Genomic DNA, 22,943 nt, shown 5'->3' on the forward strand with positions numbered 1-22,943 from the left:
AAATCTATAATGATGCAAAACTCACTGCGGTTGCACAATCACATAATTCCGGTGGCCATGCTTATACATGGATAGCTATCATGGGGATTGCTTAAGGGCATCAGAACACATTCAGAGATCAATACCATTCAAAACTATTGAATCTTTACCAAATGCTGTTGAAAATTATAATAACTTTTTTATGATTGGTGACACCACGCACAGGCAATTATACGGAACTGCTATGGGCACCTGCTTCACCCCCACCTTTGGGATTCTGCACATGGACTGGAGGGAAGAGGTAGTGCTGAGTAAATAATATCAAAAGATAATGGAAGAAAAGAATATGGCATGGTTGAGGTACATAGATGATCCCACTCTGACATGGAAGGAAACAGATGGAGGTTTTGGAATTTGTGAGAACTGTAAATAATGATGATTTGAATCTTAATTTTTCATCAAATGGGAGTAAGGCCAAAATTACATTCTTGGACGTGAAACTATGAATTATAGAAGGAAAGATTGAAACCTTAGTCTACAGGAAGGAAATAGTAGGTAATATAGTTTTGCATTGCAATTGCTTTCACCCAGTTTTCTTGAATGAAAATATACCATATAACGAAATCTTTTGAGCTCAAAGCATTTAGTAATGAGGACTCACTGTAAAGAGACAATGCAAAATGGGTGAAAGATTACTGTTCTGGGGTTACAAACAATCTGCAATAATTACTGCAGTGGAAAAGGCAAAATCGCAGATGAGGTATTATTTGGCAGAAGGTAAAATTTAGGAGGAACCAACGAGCCTGATCATAAACTTTAGTGCTGAACATGAAAGTGTGAAAGCAATTTTGAACAAACACTGAAAGGTGGCAAAATCAAATTCAGTGATCAGACATTTGGTACCTAGAAGACTCTCCGCAACATACTGAAAATAACACACATTAAAGGACAAAGTGGTGCACAGTGACCTGGGCACAAATAGTTTAAATGGACTAAAGAGATGTGCAGCTTAAAGTGCTGTAAAAGCTGCACAGCAAGTAAACACAGAGTAGATTGCTAGGAATATTTTACACCTTTCTCTAACATCTCTGGTGTATAAATAAAATCCTAGCATTTAAACCTGATCATGTTGTATAATTGTCTATGTTTGGCTATGTTATGATATTATGTTATGCTATCTTACGTTATGTTATGGTATGATATGTTATGTTGATTTTTATAGCGCCCTATTATCCGGGCACTGTCCAGGTCTGTAGTGCTTGCCTCGCAGGCTTTACTCAAAGAGACAGGTCTTCAGCTTCTTGCGGAATTCAAGAACCGATGAGAAGGCTCTGATGCGGTGGGTAGTTTCAAGCTCGAAAAGATACAAATGGAGAACCATCTTACATGCTAATAATATAGAGAACCATCTTATAGGCACATAAAAGAATTTTACAACATATATGGCCAATAAGGAATCAAAAAGACTTGAGTCCAGGTACATCTTAGTTTTGGACCAAAGGTGCCAGAGGATTAAATACGGAAGAAGAATTATTTATACATGTATAATATACAGTAAATATATTTTTTTCTGACAAGACTAACGTGTGAGATTTTTGTAAAATACTTTGATTTACTGTATCTTTTTTAAAAAAATCCATTACAGTCAACAAGTACTAAACAGACTTCGGTATCACCTGAAGATGGTTTAATTCAGTGGTTCCCAAACATTCCACTCCTGAGGACCCCCATTGAGTCACTACTGGAAGCTGGGGACCCCAAAGCAGTTTGTATGATTTAAATGTCGAACATTAAAACTGTAATTCCAAAAAACATAAACACACACTTATGCACACCAAACAAAGACGAGACTTGAATTACTAAAGATTTAAGTATTTTCATATTAACAATATTTGCAAAAATCAAAAAATCTTAACGGGAAGGTTGGTGCTGCATCTCGCAACGAACTTTTCATTGTTTGCTTTCATTTGCTGCCCGAGGCTCCTGCTCCTGCCAAGGCGGGACTGGAAACCTAAAGCTGCTTTGGCATATGTTGTCACACCAGTCCCCGTATGGTGCACAGCAAGTGAGCCTGACCACTACAAAGGGGACTTGGGGGGGGTAGCTCTCCCCCAAGAAAATTTAGGGGGAAATGGTGCATTTTACAACACGTTTATCATTATATATTAATTTGTATTCGCTTTTAAAGCATAGTAAATAATGACTTTACTATGCACCAGGATACAACAATCTTTTGGCAATCTTCAATGAATGACAATCTTCAATAATTCCCTCACTACTACCCTCCACAGTGCCTCTCATCTCTCCATAGCTCCACTGTCACGTATATATTTAATTTATTTTATAGCACCTTTCATACCACTGCAGGATTTCAGAGCACTTTATAACAATGAATCATACGTGTGTAAATCAGTGAATAGAAAAGGTGACATAAGGCAAAGAGGACTACAAGGTGTAGGATTCACATGTCATCTATACTGGTAGGCATTTTTTAAGAGTGCTTGGTCTAGAGAAGCTCAAAGTCAGGATTGAGAACATAACAAAGAGCTCAGCATTGACTACAATAACAATGATTTATTTCTACCCAAACAAACCTTTTTAGCAGCATCGGAATAATGGAAGACTGGGAAAAGGCATAACTTACTAACTTGTACCATGCAGTTTGCATGCAGCTCTTTAATGGCAGTTCATAGCTCATTGTGTTAGATTACGATTGGATCTTGTGAACTGCACAATAACAAAAGAATCTCTATAGCAAAAGCAGGAACCCACTGAGCTATGCACAAAACAAAATACTGCTTTTAAAAAAATGCATGGTAGACATTCTTCGCATCAGGCATATTAACCAGCTGTGCTTCCTTAGATGAGTCAAAGCTGCCACTGGACAAAACCCCCATCTCTCTCCAGCAGGTACATTAATTACCGGAGTTATCTTGACACTTTTATTGCTGCCCAAGAACTGATGATTATACAAGGAACTATGCCGTGCTTTTAAAACTGCTGCCTGCGGACCCCCTTGGAATGTGTCACGGACCCCTGGGGGTCCGCGGACCCCAGTTTGGGAACCACCGACATAGATCATGATCAGGTCTATTATAATATATTATTTAAATACAAATATATAAAAATAAAACATCAGCAAATGGTTAGCACTAAAGTACCAAACACAGATACATTGAGGATATAACAATATATAAGGTGTAATCCTTCTAGTGTTGTACATGTGGAGTTATCTAACAAATAGTAATGTTGGTTATAGGCATACCAGAGCTTATACTCTCCTATATTGAACAGTATTTTTGTAAAAGTTATTTAGCACACAGAATCTTTTGTAGACAATATTTGGGTCACAATATTTTGGTTGTAGATCCATTCCATGGTCTGCTTTCTTCACCTCTTTACTTCACTTGAAACCCTTGAAGAGCCCAAACCACCAATCCATTCCTCCGTGCTCTAATCCTCTAATGCTCCCCACACACCTCAATACTGTGAGATCGCAGACACCCTCAACACGATTACAGCAAATTTTAATTAACAAATAGTCATCTGCCCAAGCAAGCTCTGAACAATCCCTTCTTCTCTTCCCAGTGGCCCATTTCCTATACATCCCATCAGATCTGCTCTTCTGGACTGTAGTTAGGAAACAGCCTTTAGCACGATGCCGGAATCACGCTGTGCCTTTACAGTGCTGGCAAATGAACGATTGTGTCATTAACATGCTGGTTTAGCACGCAGATCCTTACAGCTACTTGCTTTAGGGGGCACTTTGGTGCAGAGTCGTTGGATTTAAAATCCAACATCTTCCCCACTGATGATGCAGAGTGGAGTTGGATTAGTAAATTATACTAACCCAAAGTCCAGCGCACCCCCTAGGTCTAGTCGTTGTAATAACTTGTATGCAAAAGAAACATGTCGTTATGTTGCGTTGGTAATGACGGCGTTAAAAAAGGCATGAGTTCTAAACACGTGTAATTCTGACATAGAGTCCTCTAGTTCTGTGGTCGGTATTGCCACCTGTATATCAGTCTTCTTCCAAGACTTTGTCCTTGGTGCTACTGAACCAATGGAAATGTGGTTCTATTCCTCTTCCGGATTACTATCTTACTCCTAAGATAAACCGCTTTACCTTGATAGAGAAAACTTTTGGGAGGTTACCAGTTTCCAGAAATCCCATAAATGCAAACTAATTAACATTGAAAAAAACTCCTCCTTGCTCAGGTGCTTGACTGGAAATGACGTAACTGACTGCTAAACCACTCAGGCTATACATCTTCCACGGTAAACAACGTTTACCATGAAACATTTTCCCCGCAGGTAATTACAACGCGGTCGTTACAATGACCGCGTTGTAATTCCACATACCATTACTCCGCAAGTCGTAACGACTTGCGGAGGGGGGGAGAAGGTGTTGGGTTTAAAATCCAACACCTGCCCTACTGTCCGCACAGACTGGAGTTGGAATAGTAAATTATACTATTCCAACATCCAGCGCCCCCCCCTCCGCAAGTCGTTGTTACGACTTACGGAGTAATGGTATGCGGAATTACAACGCGGTCGTTGTAACGACCGTGTTGTAATTCCCTGCGGGGAAAAAGACTGCGTGATAACGACGTATATTCATCTTCCACTGCTCACTAAGCAGCAAAGATTTCTTCATGGTTTGATTGATCAGATTTTATCCCACACTAGAGAGTCTAGAAGAAGAACAATGCTACCTGATAGAAAAAGATCCACCTAAGGAACTATTCTATCCTATATAGCTTCTAATATCAATCTCACACGTAGTATATAGGGTAGCAAAAGAAGAAGGATTAATAGGCAACAATAGTGGTAAAAATAACAAGCACAACCTTGTTGTGGACGAAAACCCTCACTCACCCGAGGGTGATATGCTTCATCATTGGGTTTCTCCAACACACAGGGACCGCAAGGTACCCCGTGTGGGCTACAACTTTACCCAAGGGGGAAGGAGCGGGAGTGCAGAGCACGTAGTTGTTCTACCAACTCTTAAAGGTAAGGAGGGGCAGAGTGCAAAATAAGAATGAAAACTGTGCGACTAGTGTGTTTAAAAACTATCCGCTTAGGGGTAATCCGTTTATTCCTCCTTCCTAAGTGGTAGTAATTAAAATGCTAGTGAAAGAAGAGTTAATATATATACCCTATTATCTGATCAACATGTTTCTGCCATGGTGACTTCAATGTTCGTGGAATTCATCAGGATCAAAATAACAGTCACTCTGCAGTGTCAAGTGAAAAAATAATAATGATTTGGTGATACTCAAGCCTCTCTTCCATGACCATCAAGCCTTTTCGTAGATCCCTACGATCGATCTGGGGGCTCTAAAAGTAATCTGGTGTGTACCCGCTCAACCTGCCACCGGGTTTCTGACCGTGTCCATTTACCTCGAATGAAAACGCTGAGCCCCCAGACCGATCGTAGGGATCTACGAAAAGGCTTGATGGTCATGGAAGTGCTCGATATCCAGAAGGCGGTCGCCCCGAACAACTAAGAAATGGCGCAAACACACAAAGCTTGCTACGAGGGAATCATCTCTTAAAAAATCTCTCCCAGCTTCCACAATTTTCATAGAATACAGTGAAAAGGAGGGCCAAAGTGAGAGAAAAGTAACTGAAGGTAACACAGCAGACAAAGGCAGGCACAGGACCCAGACCCGCAAGGCCGCTACAATGCAGGGCAGACACAATAACAATTCTAGCCCAAAGACACTAAATAGGGTGGAAAAAAATAACAATCACACTAAGAAACAATGTTGAAGGCCCCCCAAAGACAACAAAAAACCTAGCCTCAAGCTCATAACCTGGAACGTGGTAGGAATCACTAGTACATTAAACAGCAAATCAGCAACGGGAAATATGCTGGAAGGTGACATTCTCTGCATACAGGAAACTTGGGCAACTACGGAAGTACACTTACAAGGCTATGTAAGCATATACATACCAGCTAGAAAATTACACTCCCACAGCGGGCCCTCGGGCGGCCTTGGAATAGTCGTAAAGCACGCAATAGAAGTTTTCATTAAAGAGGTTAAGAAACCGCTGGATATGCTACAGTGTATCATGATAAATGGGCTATTTGATTGCAAATCTAGAAAGGAACTTTTATTTATCAACGTATATCTCAATAGCGATGGCACCTCGAAGCTGGAGACAACAAAACAGATCATTGTGATTTTAGAGGGAGTGCTACGCGAACATGCCCATGCCCCCATGGATATTGTCATCATAGGGGACTTTAACCTTCACCATCTGAGCCTGGATAATGGAAATGGTACACCCGCAGAAAGAGCATATAGCAACTTCCTAAGTACTTTTGAACTGATTTCAGCTCAGGCCTGGATCGAGCAACTTCGTACTAAGGGATCAAATTTTCTCACCTTCAACAATCAAATAATAATTGACTACACCTTCATTAGGAAAAGCATGAGGCACCGGATCTTAGGCTTCGGGACATACCAACATGAAGCAAGCGACCACGCAATGCTCATTACAGAATTCAATCTCTAGAGTGAACATGGAGAAGAACTGGAGCTCATAAGTCACACACGAGGAGTGGAGGAGTATAAATTACTAAGGAGGATCAGATGGAACCAATTTATCACAGTAAAATGAGAGACTTGGAATCAGGAACCAAGACGCACGGGAAACAGTGTGCCACCCACTCCATCCATCCTTTTTATCGAACCGGATCCCGAAAAGGCTGCTCGACCAAAGACAGCATAGTTGCACTATCTTTTCTAGCACAGCAGGCAAATTCTAAAAATAAGCATTGGCATAGCCAATAGGTCTCGCCTTTGGGACCTTATAAGTGTTTAGCTATGCCGTGAGGCCGCGAAAGTGATCACGATCAAACATCAAAGCGGCTGTGTGGCCGCGAAAGTGAAAGTGAAAGTGATCGCGATCAAACATCAAAGCGGCCCTGCGGCCGCGAAAGTGAAAGTAATTGCGGTAAAGCGCGGCGCGCGCGCGCGCGCACATGCACTGTATCTCTAGGCTGGCCTGGTAGCACTTTTTGGAGCCCTCTCAATAAGTCTCGCCAGACCAGCGCATGCGCTGGGTCAGGCGAGACCTAACAATCTGACAGTATTCGCATGCATTGTTGACTATTGTGCAGCCTTCGACGGAGTAAGTTGAATTAAGCTATGGAACAACCTGAATAGCTGGAAGATTTCAGATAACCCCCTGAAGGCAATCATCTCATTGTATAGTAACACCTGGGTGAGAATCAAACTGGCAGGGGATATGGCTACACACAACCTGCCAACAGACTGACCCAGGCCTAAAACAGGGCTGTGTTCTAGCTCCAACTCTTTTCAATTTGTACACGCCCAATCTGGGGAAAGCCCTACAAGGCGCTACCTGGCAAACTCCGAAAATCGGACAGCAACGACTACACATGCTCCAGTACGCTGATGATCTGTTGGTTTTCGATCACACCAGAGTTGGATTGCAAAGAGGTTTGAACAGACTGAATGTCTTTAACAAGGCAAACAGACTTGTGGTGAACCCTACTCAAACCAAAGTCGTGGTCTTTGGACATCACCCGAAAAAAGTTCTCTTAAAGTGGAGGTTGGGTAGTAAGAATATAGCGACAGAAAGAGAACACCACTACCTAGGACTGTGGCTAAATGATAAAGGAAAGGCAACCATGCACCAGTCAAAGCCAAAATACAAACCACCATCTACGCATTGTGCAAACTACAGGGCAAATTACACAGCCCAACCAAGGTTTTAAGAAGGAAAGTGACGAAATCTAAAGTGCTTGCAGTAGCTGGGTATGCATCACAAGCATTCCCTGAGAAGATGGAAAAGATAATAGAAAAATCTCAGTGTCAGTGTTACAAAAGGCTTTTTTGATTCCCTAAATATACACATAACGGCCTGATCTGGCTTGAATTTGACCTGCTGCAAGAATTATACGAATGTAGAAGCACTCTGAAAAAATACTGCTTCAAGGCACTAACAGCCCACCAAGGATCATTAAAGGAGGTGCTGAAAACGATACTTGAAGGTGGATCGAACCCACGGCAGAAGTATTGTCTTGATGCTGTGGCAAAGTTGGATCTATCTACAGTGAGTTGGCCCCAAAAGGAAGTAAACTATGCAGCAATCAAGAAGGTGTATAACAACCAAATCCTCCAGGTCTCAAGAAAGGATGACACGGCCAGATTCAAGGATATCGACGTGTTGTCGGGCCTAATGAAACCATATGAGACAAACAACATTCAGCCATATATGAATAGCACCTTAGGGAAGAAATACCTGAAAGAGATCCAGTGGGTGTGTATAGTGTGTTGCCAATAAAGGAATTGAACCCTGGCTGGAAACTGCTGCTGAAGACTGTCAGATGCAGGATGTGCAGCTATAGGTCAGAATCTATGGATCATCTAATATGCTGCGGTCCCGCCTTACTCCAAAACCGCCGGAAGTTGCTAAAACCAATGTTTATATGGTATGGGATTAGAACATATGCAGATGCAGTTCCTTTGCCCTTGTCCTGCACAGTGCCTTCGGATCAGATAAATTTGGCAAATTCATGAGCACTGCTCTAAGGAACCTAAATGAAACAAAACCAGATGCAAACTGCGCTGCCGAAATTGATCAAACCTAGACCATCACACACGGAAAACGTGCGGCAAAGCTTCGTCAGTGAAAGGAATGGAGGCCGCAGAACACATCTGGCAACAGCATGCCGGAAAACAACTTCGAGGTACCCCACAATCAAATGCATGAGCTATACAATCTAAACTAGCATTGAGGCACTCTGAAACCGTTTTTATGTCCCACAGCACAAGTCGGGAACATCGCCAGGATAGGTGGGGTTTGATCAATAGACTCTGCCGTCAAAAGCTGGGGTACGGGGAGCCTAGGACACATCTTGAAGGCCGGAATAGGGGCATGTAGCGTGTTATACTTTTCCACAAAGTCATCGTTTATGAAAGGCGCGAGGTCTGTTTTTTTTTTTAACTGCTATTTTACGTCACCGATGTGCAATTTGCAATGAAGGCCGGAATAGGGGCACACAGCGTGTTGTCTTGTTGTACGTAGTCATTGTTTACAAAAGGTGCAAGGGCAGTTTTTAATTGTAATCGTAAATCATGTATGTTTGCACAAAGTTATTGTTTACAAAAGGTCTGAAGCCCATTTTTAACTGCTATTTCATGTTATTGAGGTGCAATTTGCAATGATTTTAAGTAATTATGCAATACAGTTATTCATTCATTCATTCAGTGCTTTGTGCTGCCGTGCACTATTTTCTGCATCAAGGGACCATTTCATGGGTGGTACATGGGCACTCCCATGCCACCACCCATGGTTCTTGACACAAAACCCTATCTACTAACGATCGTAACCAGGGCTTTGTGCCAAAAAATTACGCCACTTCAAAGCAGGCGTTAAAAAGGACAAATGCTTATATTTCTCTTAACGTTTCTCACTTTGCATGCGTGCTGCAATGTACAGGCCACATCTGAAATGGGCAAAGTTTTTAAGTTTGAGTAAGCAAAGTATTTATACTAGATGGGTGCGCTTCCAGTACAAAACCTATGATAGGCTCACACAGACACCCTTACACTATGGTGCAAAAGCGTGTGCGTGGCGCTCAGCAGCCTAACTGCGCCCCAGCGCTAGAGAGAGGGATGGAGAGTGCCGTATCTTTGTAGATATGGTGCTTTCCCGCTCGCTCCTTCGAGCACGAAGCAGCGCAGCAACTGTGGGTGCTGCGCTGCTTGGCGTGAAAGTTTTGTTATTCTCGGCCCACCAGTGTAAAGAATGAGGAGACGTGATGGTAATGTCTGGAATATTTGCTGTATTCTTCATTACTTCTCTTCATCTTTCCACTCTTTGTTTCCTAATGCCCAGTGGTGTAGCTAGCCCTCTGGCCCCCCGGCGCAGTGAAGAGCGGGAGGGTGCTGGCAGGTTTTTTTGAGGAGCGGGGGGTGTGCTTGCTGTTTCTGCCCCGAGACAGCAGGTAAGTAAGGGGTAGGCTGCTACCCTCAAAACTTGTGCTACCGGGGTCAGACCGCCCCACCGGCCCCCCTAGCTACGCCCCTGCCAATTCCCTTTCCGGGGCTGTTGCACGTAGGAATAATGCAGGGCCATTGCACTTCACAGATGTTATGGGTTGTAACTGAGCTGAGCCACGCCTATTATGGGTGGGGCAAAAAAAGTAACCCTTCAGGGCATGAAGCGGTGTCCTTCAATAGTCAGTCAGGAAGTATGCCTCACTTTGCAAGGAATGAAACCATGAAGAAGAGGCGGCTAGGCATCATGAGGATTATTATAAGCAATCCAGGCTATAAATGCTAAGGTATGCAGCGCCCCGCTTGGGGTCTAGGGTCTCCTCTAAGGTGTTCCATGTCCGGGCTACTTGTATTAAAATCATTTTTCTGAATAAGTTTTGCTAAAAAAAAAAAAAATATGAAAAACATCTCTAACAATAAACTCCTAATTGCATCTACTCGTTTGCCAACAACCTTTGAGTATACATTTAGACCTCCCTCTAATATATTTTATTTACTTTTTAAAAAATCACTGTCGGCAACCTTGCCAATGGGAGGAACCCACCTCTTCCTGCAAACCCACTATACCTTTTCTCTCTATTAACATTATGGTAAAAACACTGCAACCCCCCCACCCCCCCCCCCCCCACAGCCCCCCCACTCCTTGCCCGTGTACCCTTAAGTGTACATTTATCACGCTAAACACGCAGACACTCAAATTGATATAACTTCTAAACAACCCATTTAAAAAGTATTAACACTAAAGTAAATTGGTGTTGTTTTAAATTGCTTTATTTACTGTTTTTAAAAATATCTAAATGACTTATTGCAGAGTTTAGAAAACATAGTTTTCTTTATAAATAGTTAAGCTGTTAGTTTGAATTAATGAAACTGACTAAACCTAATTTTATGTGCCACGGAATGCAAGAGTAAAATTGATCTAAGGTGTTTTCGGAAGAAACTAGGTTACTGAAAAAGATGTTTCGAAAAATACATTTTAGCAAGTAATCTGGCTAAAAGACTCGGCCATTACCTGTCCTAGTGGGGTGATCAGACGCCCAAGTGCCAAGCCTGCTGCTAGCAAGTTTCAGAGATATGTGCTCAGTCAGACACCATGCAGCACACACCGAGCCTGGCAGATGTCTAGTCTGCAGACACTTCCAAGCAGTATGCTGTTGTGTTTGAAAAGAGAAGACTGGATGAGCTCCAGTCTAGCTGGCATTTCATTCCATGGTTGGAGTTACTCAATCTTGGCTACCTGCTGACACATTGTTTGATACTGGGTGAGTCACATATGCCCCATGTGCGCCTCTTTTCCTGTAATTGGTTCGCACTTGTGAACCGGTTCTACTGGTAAGAGGATTGACGAAAAGCAATTGGCCAATAGAGGGGCTCCGTGTTTGGCGCTGCTGAAAACAAGCTAATGAGCAAATGGGAAGAAAGAGCCCGGCGCGTTCCTCCAATAGTAACACGGCTCGGTTGCACATCGCTTGGCACGTGCTGAAGTCTGTAATTGGCGCCTTATGGCGGTGTCTGTTCTATTCAAGATGGCATTCGCCTTGGCTTCGCGACAAAACCTAACGCACACAAGCGCATGTGGTCGCTAATGCGCCTATTTCCAATTTTTGAGAAATGAAAAAAATGGAAAACAAATGAGCAACGAGAAAAATAGTAGTCGTGAAATCAATTTAGATTAATTGCCTTTGTTGAAAGTTTCAAGCACTGGGAAAGGACTCCTCAAACTGACACTCGACTTCTCCGCGCTGCAAAATACACGACTAGCTGTCACCCCTCTCGCTTCATAGTTGATTCCCCCATGCCCCTTTTTTCACCATCCTATACTTTCTGTTTTTTTATCTTACTCATATGGCTTGTTGTTCTTGCCTGCTTTCTCTCTTTTTCTTGCCTGGTTTCTCTCTTTTTCTTGCCTGGTTTCTCTCTCTATCGCCGATTTCCTATATTTTCCCTGCTTCCTTCTTTCTCCCCTTTCGTTTTTTACTCTTTTATGCTACAGGTCAAAGTCTGAGAGTGAAAAATGAGTCCTGTTCCCCAAAATGAGGGCTGGTGCCCCCACCCCACCTGCAGCCCCTGGCACAGAGCAAGCACTGACTGTGGATAGAGATGTGTCACCGTGCGAAGTAAATCCTGTGAGGCCTGGTGTCGGAGGTCTGGGGCAGCCGTGGGATACAGGAAAGGCTGCTGTGCTTCACACCTTCTGTCTCCAACACTGTCTGAGGAGACGAGATACCTTGGCGGACCATTTTTGAAAATTCGTTGTTGCAGTGTAATTAGCCATGCCTCTCAACGCGCAATTGACTCTCCAGAGTAATTCTGTAGAACAGTCGTGCCAGTGGTTCATGTGTGCCAGTGGTTCAGTGTACCAGTGGTTCTTGCGTGCCAGTGGTTCACACTACCAGTGGTTCATGTGTGCCAGTGGTTCAGTGTACCAGTGGTTACAGTCGTGCCAGTGGTTCATGTGTGCCAGTGGTTCAGTGTACCAGTGGTTCTTGCGTGCCAGTGGTTCGCACTACCAGTGGTTCATGTGTGCCAGTGGTTCATGTGTGGAAGTGGTTCATGCGTGCCATTGGTTCATGTGTGCCATTGGTTCAGTGTGCCAGTGGTTCAAGTGTGGAAGTGGATCATGCGTGCTAGTGGTTCATGTGTGCCATTGGTTCAGTGTACCAGTGGTTCATGTGTGCCAGTGGTTCATCTGTGCCAGTGGTTCATGTGTACCAGTGGTTCATGCGTGCCAGTGTTCACACTACCAGTGGTTCATGTGTGCCAGCGGTTCAGGGTACCAGTGGTTCATGTGTGCCAGTGGTTCATGTGTGGAAGTGGTTCATGTGTGGAAGTGGTTCATGAGTGCCAGTGGTTAATGTGTGCCAGTGGTTCATGCGTGCCAGTGGTTCAGGTGTGCCAGTGGTCCATGTGTGAAAGTGGTTCATGTGACTGGTTAATGTGTGCCAGTGGTTCATGCGTGCCAGTGGTTCAGGTGTGCCAGTGGTTCATGTGTGAAAGTGGTTCATGTGACTGGTTAATGTGTGCCAGTGGTTTATACGTGCCAGTGGTTTATGCGTGCCAGTGGTTCATGCGTGCCAGTGGTTCATGTGTGCCAGTGGTTCATGTGTGCCAGTGGTTCATGTGTGCCAGTGGTTCATTGTGCCAGTGGTTCATCTGTGCCAGTGGTTCAGTGTACCAGTGGTTCATGAGTGCCAGTGGTTCACCTGTGCTAGTGGTTCATGTGTGCCAGTGGTTCAGTGTACCAGTGGTTCATGTGTACCAGTGGTTCAGTGTACCAGGGGCTCATGTGTGCCAGCGGCTCATGTGTGCGAGTGGTTTATGTGTGCCAGTGGTTCATGTGTGCCACTAATTAATGTGTGCAAGTGGGTCATCTGTGCCAGTGGTTTATGTGTGCAACTGGTTAAGGTGTGCCACTGGTTCAGTGTACGCCACTGGTTCAGTGTACCAGTGGTTCAGTGTACCAGTGGTTCATGCGTACCAGTGGTTCATGCATGCCAGGGGTTCATGCGTGCCAGGGATTCAGTGTACCACTGGTGCAGTGTACCAGTGGTTTATGTGTGGAAGTGGTTCATGTGACTGGGTAATGTGTGCCAGTGGTTCACGCGTGCCAGTGGTTCACGCGTGCCAGTGGTTCGCGTGTGCCAGTGGTTCACGTGTGTCACTGGTTCAGTGTGTCACTGGTTTAGTGTGCCAGTGGTTCATGCATGCCAGTGGTTACGTGTACCAATGGTTAAGTGTACCAGTGGTTCAGTGTACCAGTGGTTCATGTGTGGAAGTGGTTCATGTGACTGGTTAATGTGTGCCAGTGGTTCATGTGTGTCAGTGTTTTATGCGTGCCAGTGGCTCATGCGTGCCAGTGGCTCATGTGTGGAAGTGGTTCATGTGACTGGTTAATGTGGGCCAGTGGTTCATGTGTGTCAGTGTTTCATGCGTGCCAGTGGCTCATGTGTGCCAGTGGTTGCTGGTGCTGGGCAGCAGCACTCATTTTTGGGGACCAGGACTTTTTTTCATCATCAGGTTTTCACCCAGAGTAGGAGAAAGAAGAGAGGGGGAAGAAGGAGGAAGAAACAAGAGAAAAACAGTGACCAAAGTAGAAAGCAGGAACCAAAAGAACCTGAAACACTAAGATAATTACACAGGAAATGCTGGTTGGTGGAACAAGGAGGCATAAAGTGAAATTAAGAATATTATTTCTTGGTATTCTGCAACACCGGGATTCAGCCAGCGGCTGAATCTCAAGAAAAGGTTTGGACCCTTGCCGTAATTCTTTTACAAATGGACACCAAGACCACTTGCAATGAAGATCAGAACAGTCACTATTGATGCTTATTTCTGGATCACAATGGTATCTAAAGGTAGATAAGGTTGAGCAGGTCAATCGAGACCCAATAAAGATATCCAAAAGTCCCGGAGCACTCTGGGGCTGAGATACACCTCCACACTTTATTCTAGATCCTAGGAGGTTCACTGCAAGATCCTAGGTTTCAGCAGTGTGAATGGTTACATCACTCCAAGGGACCTGATTGCAATCAACAAGGATTTTCAGGCGTGGTTGGGCTGTCTTCCAATGACTTTCAATGGGCGTTCAGGCTACTACAGTGCGATGTCATCACAGCCAGACCTTTCTCATATAGCGCCCTGGGCGTAAAGCAATTTGGCAACCTCCCTGCAGCTGGTGAATAAAATAACGTCTCTGGGGTTCCATTTTATGTTTACAGGTAATTCACACATCAAAGCAGTGACTGATCTCCGAGCACAAACTTTTCGGCACCTCCCTCAAATATTCTGATTCACTCAAACGTTGTTCATCACACTAGTGCCAAGTTGTTATGATGCCAATGGTGGTGTTGGTGTGTGGTGGTAGGGGGCGATAGGGAGCTGGAAGGGAAAGGTAGGGGGCTAATGGGGTGTAAAACAGCACCTGCAGCAAGTAGAAAGCAGTTTTACTGGTGTTAGAGGAGAGTGGCGGGCGGGGGTTGGGGGGAAGGAGACTACAACAACAAAGAAAAAGGGAGAAAAATAAATAATTTACCTGCAGCCAGCCACATCGCCGGTCTTCTGCTCCTCTCGTGGCTCCACTGCAGGCACAGGCTCCCAGACTGCCCTGCGGCGAATCCTGAAACTGCTCTCATGCATGACAGCAGCTTCAGGATTGGCTTGACTGCCCTCAATTTACGCTCCCAGTAAGACTGGGAGCCGGTGCTTGCTCTCTCCAACCCGGCAACACTGCTGGATTGGAGCTAGCTTCAGCGCGCATGTCGGTATAGCCGACCTGAGATGGCCAGCCAAACCGACATGCACACTGATATCAGTGCCCACCACTCCCTATTGGTGCCTGTCATCCCCCTAGCCCCACCCCCATGACTCAGCCAGGAAACCAAATAAAACAATAATAAACCAAGTTTTATCATCATTTTCTTTCTTTAACGCTGCTTGTAGGGGGAGCAACGCTTCTCTGCCATAGCGGAGGAGCTGCCACTGGTAAAAAGGATTAAAAGCAGTTCAGTCTGAATCATTGGCATCAAGTAAGATCCACGCTACTATCTGCAGACTTTAACTCGTTGAGTGCTCATGACGAGCTCAGCTCGTCATGAGTCACAGTGGAGCCGTGCTCATGACGAGTAGAGCTCGTCATAATGGCCGCGGCCCGCCCACGCGCGATTAATTCCCCGCCTGTGCGGGAGAATTAATCAGTGGTCGTGACGAGCTCAGCTCGTCATGAGCACAGCTCCACTGTGAGTCATGACGAGCTCAGCTCATCACGAGCACAGCGGCGCCGCGGCCCCCTCCCCCCCCCCACACCCCCGCACCGCGGGGGAATTACCCCCGCAGGGAAGGGGTTAATGCAGACAGCTGAAAATTGGCGCTCTGGGCCTGGGTCCACCTTGCTCACGCCAAAAGCCAGCTCTGGCTGTCATTGCCCACTATAGTTAATAGTCACTATGAAGTGTATTTGATGCTTTGTACATCTAACGCCACTAATCCATAATCTGAGAGACTGTAGCGCTTGCTGTAGCAAAGTTAATATCAGTCAGAGAAACATGGAAGCATTTCATGGCACAGTTATGTCAACGCAAAATGAATTGTCCTTCAGTGGATAATTCAGTGAAACAGGACACGAGGCTCTCATGTTTTGAAGGAGTGCCCAATTGTACAAAATGGCTAGTAATTGGAGTTCTGCCACTCAAATTCAAGTTATTTGGGTATGAAATTAAAACACTAGTAAACTTTACAGGCTGCACCGCAGTACATACCAGACATGAGCAATATTTTCCTGGCAAACAATGAGTTAACTATAAGCCATACAAGCCAATATGTCAGCCCCTGACAAAGTCCCACAGCTGACAGATCCAGGGAACTAGCAACAGCAGAAGGCCTAGAGGTCCTCTGGGTGGTGGAGTGAAATATCCTGGGCCCGGGATAGGTGATACTAAGTGCCTCCCCGGATAAACCAGGAGGCATTAGTTCTGGTTCTACCAGATTCGAGTTTGATCATTATAGATGAAGACTTTAGAGATTATACATAATAAAGGGAGTTATGGTTGAAGATGTCCATCAGTGTCACTCTTCGAGGCAGCCTTTAGTACTTTCACGGATCTTATGTCAGTTATCTTCTTGTCTGTTTCCCAGGGCCACTTAATGATGTTCTCCACCTTTGAGAAAGTTAATCCTAGTAGTGCACAGCAGGGTAAATATTTCCCAGGCACAAAGACAACAACGACAACAACAACAACAACAACAACAACAACAAAGCCCTGCTGCTGAGAATGCCCGCTTCTCCCAGCTGGCCTGCGTCTTCAAGGGTCCTTCAAAGCAGTGGCTGCAGATTTCTGGAATTTATATGAAGTTTATGGCACTGATGGTAAGCTAATATCCAATCACTTGAAAGAGATTGCTTTAATTTGAGAAGCCACCCTCCCAGCAAAGGCGTAGCAAGGTCTGGTGGTACCCAGTGCGGACAATTAATTGTCACCCCAGTCTTTTTTTTTCTTTTTTTTTTTTTTTTTTTCGAAAAACCTTTATTGACGTTTCAATCACTTACACGTATGGGCCTACAACCCCCCGGGGCCGGCCGCTAAGCAATCAGAACAATAAAAGCACATGTAAACACAGGCGGCACCTCGGAGAGCAAAGTCTACAATACAGTATAGTCCGGCCAATGAGCCGCTCAGGTAGGACACCAGGAGAGAAAGGGTTTTTCATTTTATAATAAAACAAAACAGTAGGATCAGGTGCCAAACAGTTTCCCAACCGCGATAAGGGGCAAGGATAAGAGACGCAAGCAGCAAGCAGCAATACATTGAATCAATGGCGCAGACACGGGATAGTACGGATGGGGAGAAATATCAAAGATAGTTGCGCCTACAGGTCCCCGTACCTAAAGCCCAGCGAACCCCCCGGAAACTGTGGCACACATTAAGAGCAAGCGATTCACAATAAGAGAGGTGTACCGCGCTGATCCCAGAAAAACAAGCAAAAAGGAACAGAGAAGAAAAAGGAGGCCATGGAAAAGAGATAAAGACTAAAGAGTCCCCTCCCCCATCCCCCCACCCTGCACTTCTGCGAATGAGTATGGCCCCACCCCCCAGCAGTGTGCCTGTCGCCCTGGAACTAGACCCGAAATATAGAAGAGACAGAGAAAAAAGGAGTAAGAAAGAGCCCCCCCAGACGGGGGGGTGGAGGGAATGTAATAAACTGGAGGAGGGCCTTCAAAACATACCCCCGGCTTCTCCCTCCCGCACGGTGAAGTCTCCCCACAGCAAACAATTAGCAGCACCAAGTTGATCATATCAAAAACAGGAGGGGGGGAGTGGGGAGCATTATGCACCAACTATGCGACTAACCATGAGAGCACGCAACCATGAGTCCGCCTGTCTACTAGGTGACCACTCCCAAAGGATCAGCCTCAGCCTTGACCGCTCTTTGCGATTCTGCCCATGCCTGCCCCTCGACCCAGCACCATGTCCGATGTCCCAAAGTACAGGAGTGTCCAAAAACAGTCGGGAAGCGACGCACACAGGTGGGGTGGAAGTCTCTGAGCATCAGCACGGACCGCTTCATGGGGGGGCGTCTTTTCCAGTGCCGCCCCAGGATCTGCACTGCACACAAGGTCCAGACAGGCTGAAGCAGTCAAATGAGACACACGTTGCTGGAATCGTCCCTGGGCCGCCGGAGATTGCGCACGGGACAAGGCCACCATCTTCCGCTCAGGTCCAATACCTCCGGAGCAGATCAAGCCCACAGTTAGCCGACCACCCGGTAGCATACTGTCCGGAGTGTCCGGCTGTACACTAATCGCGGGGGGGGCCGCAACATCTTCCTCCTGAGCGCAGTGTGAAAAGCCACTGTGTACTTGTGGACCAGCATGCCGCCACTGTCCCAACGCTGATACCACACCATCTAGCTTCCTCCCTAGGACCCCGGCGCCATGAGCCAAGGAGTAATGAAGGGCACCAAGGGCCTCCAGGAGGTCGCTGTACCCCAGAGCAGCTCTCTCCGATCGCTCTGCCACACTCCCGACCGTCACACACCCCCAGTCCCGCTGCGTCCCAGCGGACAGGATGGTAGGCTGCATAGTGACAAAATGGCCGCTGGGAAGGCCCGACTCGTATTGGGGCCAGGACCCCGGGACCAACGCCTCAAGGTCCATGTCGCTGAAGACAGGGATCCTGGGGGAGGAACAGATTCAACCGTTGCGCGGTCACGGGCAATAGTCGTCTCCGCCACGGACCAGCTCCCGCAAAAGGCCGGGAGCAGCCCGCAAGGATCAGGCCGAACCAGGGACGGCGTCCGGGCAGCTCACCGTCAAAGGCAGGGGCAAACACCACAGAATCCGAGAATTGCACACTCGGGCATGTCCTCGGTCCGCAGCGCTCAGCAGAGGGGGAGCGACCACAGCAAAATGCAGGCCGAGGGGAGCACCACTCCGGCGGACCGACTCCACCCAGTCACCACAGGCCGCTGTTGTTAAACTGCCGCCCGGCCAAGGCGTCCACTCGAGGTCCCGGCTTCGGGACCGCACGGGCCGCAAAGTTCAATCGCTGATTTCTCCGGCGGTACTGCAGTCAGAAACCTCAGGGTCACACGATCGGTTGCCACTTTCGTTTACGAACACGATCTCGTAGCGCAGAATAAGGATCTCATGCAGGATATCCGTGCGGGATGCGGGGGTTCACGGAGCCGGGAATCTACGCTGCCGTCCCGGTCGCCATCTTGGCTCCTCCCCCTGTCACCCCAGTCTTAACGTACAAATACAAACAAATAGCATGCAGCATAACGTTTACATTACTTATCAAGCTGAATATCATAGAGAAGAGGATGATCACAATGAATCAATGAACTAAAACGTTTAACAAAAATTAATTCAGCACAGCACTTATAAGCTTCAGTAATAATGCACACCTAACTCAACAGAATGACGTGGGGTTACTGACCGGCACGGCAGCAGATAGGATTGGTTGCGGGTTGAGTGATGATGAGTCACCGGTTGTTTACATCTCGAGCGAGTACAAACTGCAGACAGACTTCGGCGGAAAGAAACACCTTCTCCCCTTCCTTATCCATATGCTCTACACTACACAGCTTCGAGCTCAGCCGCGTTTCGTTGAGTTTATTGACTGAACTAAAATGTTTCAATACGTATTACGTTGACTTGGTGAGGTTAATGAATTGCCAGACAAAGTTATTAAACTCATTTTAAATAATATTCTTTTGTTTCTTTTTTTTGTGCTGTGAGCCCCCAAATTTTTTAGTTATTTTAAAAACACATATTTTTGCCATTTTGTCACCCCCCCCACCTAAGTGATGACACCCGGGGCGGCCCGCAGCCACCGCACCCCCCTTCCTAGGCCACTGCCAAAGTGGTTTTTTATTCACACGATAGGAGAAAGGTCTTGTGTGAATTGGTAGGTCCACATATGTATTGGGGTCCAAAACCAGACATGCTCCAAACACTGATATGGCCTGCTAAGGAATTGTCAGGGGCTAGTGAGTCATGCTCGGTGCCTAATTTCTGCCACCTGCACTTATTTTTTGGGTACTAGAACTTATTTGTCATCGTCGGACATTGACCCTAAGTGAGCGAGTGATTGAGTGGCAGAAAAGACCAAGAAAGAGAAGCAAAAGACAGGAATAGACTTGCAAAGGGAGAAAGGAGGGACGAAAAAGAACCTACAAGAGTGAACTAAAGGGACAGGAAGTGCAGGGTGATGGAAGAAGGAGGTATGAGGCGGGATCAAGATTAGGCAGCTTTGCTAAAGTAAAATCCTCACATTGTAAAGAACCAGCTGTGGGTTCCTATAATAACCATTGGGCCCTTGTACTAATTGTTTTCTCAGATGAAGCACAGGTCGTGTCAGCAGGAACAGATACACATCTGACACTGGTTAAACATGCAATCACAATCGACCTGGCTCATAACTGAAAAAGCTTTTTCAGTTGCTGGTTATGTTATGTTAAATATACTTACTATAGCGCTCAACTCACCCAGGGGCATCTCGGCGCTGTGCGGAAGCAGGGATCGGAGCAGAAGGGAGGAAATTAGAATAGGTGGGATTTGAGAAGTTTCCTACATTTGCGAACATAAAGTGGCAGCTTGTTCCAGTAGTGAAGAGCAAGATAGGAAAAAACCTTTCCTCCACTATGCGTCAGGCGAATGCGAGTTACACATAATTAGGCTTTGTCACAGGATCTAATGCAGCGTCCTGGGGTGCAAGTTTTGATGTTTTGTTGCAGATATAACAGGCTTTTTCCTTTTAGGGCATTATAGGTACAGCAAAAGATCTTAAAACAGGACCTTTTCTTCACTGGAGGCCAGTGTAGTTCTCTCAGCAACGGTGCCGAGGACGTGCCTGACGGGCATTTGACAACAAGCCTGTCAGCAGTATTTAGGACTACCTGGAGTTTGGCCACTAGGGTCTCATTGACATCCGCGAAAAGGGCGTTGCCGTAGCCCAATCTACTTTTTACCAAGGCTTGTACTAGAGTCTTACGGGCGGGTGCTGGAAGGTAGGGGAATATTCTGCACAGAAGGCGCATATTATAATAGCATACTCCCGAGGTGGTCAAGATGTGCTCTATCATTGTGAGAGAATGGTCAAATTTCAAGCCCAGGTTTTTTACGGCTTGTTTAAGCACGGGAGTGAAGCCCAGTTGGTGAGGCCACCAATCGTTTATCCAAATAGAGGCTGCTTTCCCAAACAGCATAATCTCCATCCTGTCTGTGTTTAATTGGAGATAATTTCTGTTCATCCACTCAGAGATGGCTATCATGCTCAGGGTGAGTCGTTTTTTAGCCACTATCAAATTCTGGTCGAAAGTAAACATCAGCTGGGTGTCATCCGCATATGAGATTATTTCAAAGCCAAAACACTCAACAATCCTGGCAAGGGGAGCCATATAGATATTAAACAGTCTGGGGCTCATGCAGGAACTCTGCAGGACACCCTTGTCCAGGATTGTCTTATGGGAAGAATATGGGCCCAAGATGACAAATTGAAGTCTCTCTTCCAAGAAATGCTGGAGCCATTTTAATACAAGGCCCTGAATGCCGATCTTTTGCAGCCTATCCAGCAGCCTCTTATGAGAGACTTTGTCAAAGACTTCTGAGAGATCTAGCACCACAAGCATTACTGAGATACCCGAGTCCAGCCCACGGTGCAGGGAATCGGTCACGGCCTAGAGTGTCGATTCGGTGCTATAGCCAGGTCAAAAGCCGGATTGGGAGGACTCTAGGATGTGATTGGTTTCAAGGTAGGTAACTAGTTGTTTGTTAGGTTTTCGAGTAATTTGCCCAGAAGAAGTAGCAAGGATATGGGCCGGTAATTGGCCAGAGAGTTTTGGTCCAGGGAGTGTTTTTTTAGGATAGAACAAACACATGCCGTCTTCCACTCAGAAGGGATGGAGCCAGATTTCACCGAACAGTTAAAGATCTCTAGGACCGCTGGGGCGAGATAGTTGGCCAATAGAGCTATTATTTTGGGTGGACAGATGTCCTGGGGGGAACCAGATTTGGCTGTCATCAAGGAGCTACAGATTACCTCCAAAGTGAAATGCGTGAAGCTGTCCAAAATATAGGGAGGCTCCTTAGACTGGTCCTCGTTGGGACTAATGGTCTTTACTCCAGGCAAGGAGGGGAGGCTGAGTTTTGCATAATAGAGAAAGATTTTCTCCTGGAAAAAAATTGGCCAGTGACTCTCAGAATTCCTGGGATTCAGAGGCGGCATGGACACAAGCCCGGGGGGTGATAAAATCATGGACAATGTTAAAAAGAACTTTAGGGGAGCTACCAGCCTGTTCAATTTTATTAATGATAGAATCACGCCTTGCAAGTTTGATATTATGATGGTAGCAGGACAGGGCTTGTTTATAACGATCTTTAACTTGAGGCAATTTGCTTCTACGCCAATGTCTCTGTAGGTTCTTACACCTTGATTTTTCTTGTTTTAGCTCGGAGGAAAACCAGGAGGCCGAGGGTCGATGTTTGGAGGGGCAGTTGTTTTTATAGGGGGACTGTGGCATCCAGGGCTTTGATGAGGGCGGCGTTAAAGGACTCCAGTAGGTTGGTGACCTGTAGATTGTATTGCAGCAGGTTAAGGGAAAAAGCTTCCCTAAAGGCCTCGGGGGTAAGTCGATGACTCGTTGGGAGAGTCCTAAAGTTTCCAGGTCCGCTAAAAGCTTAGAGACCTCAGGAATGGTTTGGTCTTCCCCATGGTAGTTGAAGTCACCTAGAAGTAAGAATTTATTTGAGGCAAGAACGTGGGTGACAAATTCTTCCACCAACTGTTTGCTAAAATTAGACTTGGATCCTGGAGGGCGATAAATCAATGCTCCACTCCAAGTATCGGAAGCAGAGAAATTTATTTTAAAAATACCCATCTCTACTGAGTCAGAGATAGTGGTTGTAATCCATGTTACCTTCATTGA

Source organism: Triturus cristatus, chromosome 12, assembly GCF_964204655.1.
Source record: "Triturus cristatus chromosome 12, aTriCri1.1, whole genome shotgun sequence".
Classification (NCBI taxonomy): domain Eukaryota; kingdom Metazoa; phylum Chordata; class Amphibia; order Caudata; family Salamandridae; genus Triturus; species Triturus cristatus.